Raw genomic sequence first — 8,237 nt, 5'->3', positions numbered from 1 at the left:
TAAAATCCTAATAAGACCCAAGTGGAGGCTTGAAAGAAACCAAGCAGTGCAGGATCAATGCAGGCACAGATAACGCCTGGAAAAAGGACAGGAGAGAGAGGGCGGCTTGATGTCCTCAAGGCGTACAGGTCGGCCGGGCGTGGGCAGCCCGCTCTGCAGGTGGGAGACACACAACACGGACCAAAGGAAGGTCTATGGTTGTCTCTCAGGGAGGGACAGCACAGCCGATGGCACGTGTGTCCCGAGGATACTCCTCACTTCATCGCTCGCTATGCATGTCACAAGCCTTGAGGTGTTTTCCATCGCCGAGGAGGAAGCATAATACACAAACTCGAGTCTGACTGACGTTTGTTTGGAATACAAAAACGCAAACCCGGTGACGGCCCCGCTTGAAGTTTCAGAGTTCCTCTGGGGGCCGTGTTTATGCTGTAGCTGGAGAAAGCATCAACACACCGAAGGAGTGCGGTCGACTAGATTACATCACATTACATCACATTTAGCTGATGCTTTTATCCAAAGGGACTTACAGTAAGGGCATTTCAACCAAAAGGATACAAACTTGTTGTGTTTTTAGTCAAGGTAGAGTCTGAAGAGGCGTGTCTTTAGTTTATGGTGGAGGATGTAAAGGATCTCTGCGGTCCTGATGTCATCAGAGAGCTCGTTCCACCATTTAGGAGCCAGGACAGCAAAGAGTCGCGATCTCGCCGAGTGCTTTTCTCTCAGAGAGGGAGGAACAAGCAGCTTGGCAGATGCAGAGTGTTGGGATGTAGGGTTTTTTCAGAGGCCTTTACAGTCTGTACACATGTAACATCCTCTGTTCTAAAACTTTCCCATCGGCACAGGGAAAAACTCCCTCCAAAATTGAAAAAAATCCTTTGATGGGTAAAAAAAGGGAAGAAACCTTAGAGAGAACGGCAGAAGAGGGATCCCTCCATGGACAGACTGCAATGGATGTCATGTGTACAGAATGAACATCGTAAAAAAATACATTAGATTTCTATGCCAGAATTGATTCAAATATTGAGCGGAGTAAGCCGGGTGTGCAGCAAGACCACTGGGACATAACCACCATCCACAGAAACTTCAGGAAAGAAGCAAAGCGGGTAATGTTGGTTTATGATGACAGTAATAGTAAATGTGATTGATATTTATAATAATGATGAAAGCAGCAGCAGTCAGCAGGGCCATGGCAGGAAGCAGGAACAGCGTCCAGACAGAACCACGATGTATGGAAACCTGTGAAGCGAGAAAGCACAAATACTCGGTTGAAGAAACAAAGTTAGATGTGCATTAAAGTTGACAGTAATAGTAATGGGAATAATAATGATGTTAGAAGCGTTAGGTGTCAGCAGGGCCAGGAGGCAGAACCATGATCCATGGAAACCTGAGGGGAGAGAGAGCACAAAAACTGAGGAAGAAGTTGAATTATTGATGTGCATTAATGACAGGTGAATTATTAGAGAGAGAGACAAAGAGAGAGAGAGAGAGAGAGAGAGAGAGGAGCTCAGTGTGCAGTCTAGGCCTTTAGCAGCTGATCTAAGGGCTGGTCCAGCCTATCTGAGCCAGCCCTAACTAAGAAAAGGGATCCTATTACTCCTGTATTAGCCCATTAATGCTGGGTTACTTGTACCTAGAGTCTTAAAACGTATTCCACCTTCAGTCTGGGGGGAGCAGACATGGTCAACTAATTTAAGATAAAACTTTGATAACACTTATAGTTATTGTTAATACACGTGCAGCTGCACCTGCAGCATTCTGAATCAATTGGAGAGGCTGAATACTTTCACAGCGGGTGAAATAAGTATGGAACACATCACCATTTTTCTCACTAAATATGTTTGACATTTAAATGACATTTTCACCAGATGTTGGTAACAACAAATTAATTACAAAGTAATACATACATACATACAAAAAAAAAGAAAGAAAGAAATAAAGTTATGTGTAATAATGTGAAATGATACAGGGAAAAAGTATTGAACACACGAAGAAGGTGCAAAAAGGTCTGGAAAGCCAAGACACCACTGAAAACTATCAGTAATTAAAAAGCAATCCAGACCCTTGTCAGTGCAAATTCATTTCAGCTTGTTCAGTCCTAACTGATGGCCTACAAAAAGGTCTCATTGCAAAGGTGTCACACAACATACATCCCATGATGGATAAAAGCAAAGAGCTGTCTCAAGACCTTCGCAACCTAATTGTTGCGAAACATCAATGATGGCCTTGGTTAGTGTCAGGGATCGGTGCTGGTGCAGGCGGAAGGAGGCAGGACTCAAACGCAGGGTCTTCCAACCAAGTGCTCTTTATTCTTCACCCAAACAGGACGACGTGCACCACCGTGGGTAGACATAGACAATGACGCGACAGGGGACAACGGGCACACAGGGCTTAAATACACTAGGGAGGTGCAGGTGATTGGACACAGGTGGAAACAATCAGGCAATCACAGGACAGGGCAGGAAGTCAAGTTACCCAGGGACACAAGAGACATGAAAACTACAAAATAAGACAAGAAGCAGACCCAAACCGTGACAGTTAGAGGCGCATTTCTAAGCTTCTGAATGTTCCAGCACTGTTGGGGCCATAATACGAAGGTGGAAAGACAATCATTTCACCATCAATTTGTTTCAACCAGGTGCTCCTCGCAAGATTTCTGACAAAGGAGTGAAAAGAATAATCAGAAGAGTTGTCCAAGAGCCAAGGACCACTCGTGGAGAGCTTCAAAAAGACCTGCAATTAGCAGGTACTGTTGTCTCAAAGAAATCAGTAATGACTCCACCACCATGACCTGTATGCACGCTCACCACACAAGACTTCATTGACTTGACATTCATTGACTGTTTTGGTTTGTTTGTATGTTTTACTTGGGTTGTTCCCAACATCTGGTGAAAATTTCATGTCACTAGCACCTTTGGAAATATGTTTACTGAGAAAAATGGTGACGTGTTCAATGCTTATTTCGCCCGCTGTATAAGAGCAGCCGGATAACAAAGGTCTGCAGTAATATAGTATAGAATAAAAAAAAAATTCTGCATCACTTTAAGACAGTTCTTGATTTTCGTTATATGGCTTTATACATACTTGGATGTATCAAGCCAAGTATGTATCAGGCCCCACAGGGTCCAAGTCGAAGCCAGGAGTCCATCAATTTTATCTTTAAAAGTCAAAATCTTAACATTAAAGAAGTTCATGAAGACTTTACTACTGCGGTCCAAACTGAGGAAAGGAATGTATGGCTCGACACAGCTGTGACTCTTGGTCAGTCTGGCTACAGTGCTACAGAGAAACCGGGTTTTTTGTTTTCTCTACTAATGATGAGTAATAAGCTGCTCTTGCATCATTGAGAGCATTGTTGCATACTTTAAGGCTGCCTCTCCCCAAACTAGCCTAGATTCCTCTAATTTGGTAGAACGCCATAACCGTTCAAGCTTCTGCACAGTTGACTCCAAGTTGCAGGTTTGAGGGTTATACCAAGGAGCAAACTTCCTTCTAGTGACCATTCTTCTTTCCAGAGGAGCAATTGCACAAAGGGGCCTGTAGCAGCATTGACAAGAGGATTGATCTGAAGTTTTCACAGGAGTCCTCGACTATCTGGAGACACAATACTGAACTGAAAGCAGAAGGAATCACCGCTTTAAACGTATAAGATAAGCACCTACTATGGAAACCCTCGCCAAGAAGAGCAGCTTCCAGTAATAGGAACTCAATGGTCCGACAAGAGAGGGTTCTGGGAAAGACTGTTTAATGTCCTATCCCAATACCGTACACCAGAACCAAGTCGATTCAAAATTGTGATTGTTACAATGAGTAGGTTTCTGTACACTCGGACGGAAACCATCTGAATCTAACAACGAGAGAAACAAAGTATTAAAAAGACTTGGAAAGTCGCTTTATTTAAGGAGACATATTCTCTATTCGACAGCCGTTAAAACCTTTCCCCTGTTCAATTTGAATATTACAACCAAATATAACCTTCTGAATTCTCACAAGCTCAAAAGGAATAGTAATTGAGAATCATGTTTTATTAGCTAGTTACGGCGTTAAGACTGGAAACCGGGGAACAGCTAGCATAGCTCTGAGCGAAGGTTACAAAATCCATCTACCAGCAGCTCACTAATCCACACGTTATTTCCTCTTTGTTTCATCCAAATAAAGTTTTGGAGGATCAACTACGATGGGAGCTTCTATGTGTAGGTAGTGCGCAGACCAGCTTCTGGCTTAGCGTCGGAACAGCCATAAAAGTAATTTCACATTTTTACAAATGAGATTTTTGATTAAACATAGAAGAGATAACTGTTCTAGTGGGTGGTTGCTTTCAATTTGTACAGTCACACTAGCTGCTCTCCTGAAGCACCCAAATCCCTCCTCCAGAGACCAAATGCCAGCAGGACTCAAGGACATTTATGTAACTCTTTAAAGGTCTTGTCATGTTCACCTGGGACATCCCATTAAATAGAGCAGGCCTCCTGGTCCACATGTCACTGCTTCATCGTTTGACCCTGATTGGCCAGAGCCCGCTTCACAGGTGGAGAACAAGTCAAACTGCACTGCCTTTTTGTTACACAATCCGGCTAACTTTGGGTTGCTATGCAACTACCAAATGAGTGCCAACAATATCTTAACACGGACCATGAAATGTCCACAACATAATACTACAGTTTCAATTATTGAAAACAACATACCTGAACCTAAACTTTTTATTTTTCACTTAATTATTCATTGTTTCACACAATGTCATGAATCACAAATTTGCAGGCATGACAATGAATGCCTTGCCACTCTGAGCTGAACTGTTTGCAAAAATGCAAGGTGCTGTGACAACCTACGGGGTTTGGGTGAAATGATCGCACTCGGTGAAATGATCGCACTCGGATGCACAACTGGCTGCACAAAAAAGGGTACGGTTTATTTCTACGCACAAAAAAAGGTGCAAGGACAAAACCGGTTCTTTTGAGGGATCGGTTTAATAGTTCCAACCAGGCTTTCCGGCCTTCGCTCTCCTTACTGCGGAAAACACAGAAAAACCACAGGTATTAACACACGTGCCCCAAAATGCCCGTGCATGACGCCAGCTGCTGCTCACGCCTGGTTCCCCGTGCTGTTGGAATGGTTCATCCTTTAGCGTGTGGCCAACCCTCATCAGCCTCATGAGCCGCACCTGGGCCGCTCGTTGTCTCCAGGGGGGGGCGGGGCATTTCCCCTTTTGGATCACCTGACCTCTTGTTAGTCGGTGGCCCTGACCTTGGTGCTGATCTCTGCTCCTGGGCAGCCTCCTGGGGCTCTGTCCAGGGGGCTGCGCCTGTGCGTTGCCTCAGTGCACAGCGCTGAAAAGCGCAATGTGCTGATCAACAGTAAAGTATGTTTGAAAAACTGTAAATAGTCTTTCCATGTTAGCAGTCACTATTTGCTGGGTTTAGAGGACATATGAAGCATACAGCACTCTTTCACAATGAATCTTCAAACAAACTGGCCCTCCCTTGTGACAAAAGGTCCCAGTGGGAGCTCAGCCGAGATACCTGGTACTTTGTGGTTAAAAACAGATGGACTTGCATTTGTATGGGGCCCAGTAAGTCACAATACTACTTTAAAGTCCTTTACACTGCATGTGAATATTCGGCCTCGGTAAAGGTTCCACCTGCCCATCAGTATCTGAACTAATGTTCACATCCACATACGGATGGCACAGTAATCAGGAGCAATATGGGGTCAAATGTCTTGGCCAAGCAAGCTTTGACACATGGACCAGGGAGAGCAGGGGAATCTAACAATTATAAATTATTATTATAAATGGTCAATACTGACTGAACTGTGGCATCTGCCAGCTGGCTTTTATGAATTAACAGGTAAAGATAAATTAGGTCAAAACTTGGATTTGGATTCTTCCACACTAGCTCTGACCCAGAGTCAGGCTGACCTCAAGCTAATATGCCCGTTAGTTACCAGCATCTCTGCCGGGTCACGAGTGAACATACAGGCTTCCATTTAACACAGGCTCGGGTACTGCGGGGCAGTCCATTTCCTCTCGTCTGACATTAGAGCCTTTTATCCTTTCAGTCACGCACTGCCCTTATCTTAATGATCCAGATGAACTAATATGTTGGAACACCCACCAATCCATTATAGTCCACCTTCTCCCGGTGCAACAGTTGGCATTTTCAATAACAACCCGCTTCTAACCCAGATAGAAGGCGGGCAAGGAATGAGAACAAAAACAGCCAGTTCACCCCCTCCTTTCCCCCGCAATCACACAACGGCTTGTGCGGAGTTGCTAAATATGGGTTTAGGCCTATCGGTGTGTCTTACTCTGACTGGATTGTCTAATCCAACCAATTATCTCCGAGCCCCGCAGGGGGGTGACCATCACTGGCCCCCTCGTCCCGGGACAATGAGAGAATGTAGGTCTCATTATGACATGGTGGAGGTAGAATTCTTTCGTACTCGCAGTAGATTACATTGTCAGGCCGACAAGTAAAGGAAAGGTGGAGGAATGACCAGAGCACAGACCCGATAAGCCCTGACCAACAAATCCAAATCGCCCCAGTGTCCATAAATACGTGGAGGGTGAAGAAGTTAGTAAGAATGTTGCATATGGAATGAGTTAAGACAATTTATTCAGCTTTCAGCCTGAGATATGAGTCAAATGTACCAAATTCGAATTAGTAGTTATTTGCAAAATGGTTTATTCATATGGAAAAAAATAACTTGTTTTGGACTAGGATTGTGAGGGTTTCGGGAAAGAGGATGTTGTACAGTTTGTAAAGCCCTCTGAGGAAAATTTGTAATTTTGGGCTATACAAAATAAAAAATTGAATTGAATGCAACTTTTAATTAAGAACAGCCTAAGCGTGAGAAACACGACAGCAGAGCTCACGTGTGATGTGGCGGTACAGAGTATTACGTTAGCTTTTAGCATCCAGACTGCTCAAGGGAAATACGGTACAACGGGTTAGCGTAAGTAGCACAATAACGCATTAATAAACCTGAATCACTGTGTAATTGTGACAAATCCGAAACTTCCCATTTCCACAGCCCATCGGGGAAACGTTAAAACACAAACAACACCTCTGTAACCATAGTGATGTCCCTGCGCCCCCCTCTGTCAGGCAGCGGCACATTAAGACAAATGTGATTCGTCCAGCTTGCAGGCCGGTCCATAGATGGTAAAATGATATGTGCCGATTTCACAGTCGATTTGTATTTGTTGACAATTTTAAAAACATTGTATGGAAAGCAATGAAAATATGTATGTCAGACATACAAGGAATTTGTCATTGCGGGTGGTGCATGACAGTGCAGCCTCAGTTTTGGACAAAAAAGATGGATAAATATTACATTGTTTGGTTTGTGTAACGCAAAGTAATGTGTAACTTTGGTCAACCCCATGCTCCAAAGGTGTTGCCAACGTCAATCCTACAACACGTATTCAAGGATGGAGATAAACATGCCATATCTATCTATAATCAGAACACGTAAATGGATCAAAATGTGTTAGAATGGGAAAAGAAAAAGGAAACATCGCTATCGGTAAAGGAGGTCATTTTCACCGTCAACAGAAAAATCCTCGCAAAGCAGTGAGTTCATTTTTAACGTTAGCTCAAACTAGCCTAGACCGCTACATTGGCTAAACTTAAAATAAAATCTTCAAATAAACAGGAGACGTAGGACTCACTATCATGACACAAAGTATCAATTCATTTATTGGTTATATTATTTGGTGAGTAACATGCGCAAAGACGCACTATGTCCTCCAAATGAAAGGTACGACTTACCTTAAGTAACAGTTACCACGTTTGCCAGCCCGTTGGGTCAGTACTCACCAGGGTAACCATTGAACGGTTCAAATCTATATTTGAATTATCAAAATGGAGAAAAATATAAACTGACAAAACAGACAAAACAATTTCTAAATATTTAGAAATATATATATATATATATATATATATATATATATATAACGTTTTTTATATATACATATAGTTGTATGGACATTTGTATAGATATAAGGTTGTATGTGGGATACATATAAGATATATAAATGTAATTTATGCATGTCATGGATATTTTAACATTTTCATTGTGCATTTTTAGATTGTATTATGTGTGATGAAGGTATAGTTTTTAGAAAGATTGTTTTCTACTCAATAAGGTGTGACTTTGGTTAGAGAAATATTTTTCTAATAAAAAGTCAAGGTCAATTTTTAACAAAGTATGAGCCATCTTTACTGGGAAATCCTGGA

The sequence above is a fragment of the Pungitius pungitius genome, chromosome 16, assembly GCF_949316345.1.
Source record: "Pungitius pungitius chromosome 16, fPunPun2.1, whole genome shotgun sequence".
Lineage (NCBI taxonomy): Eukaryota > Metazoa > Chordata > Actinopteri > Perciformes > Gasterosteidae > Pungitius > Pungitius pungitius.
Note: the sequence above shows the minus strand (reverse complement) of the source record.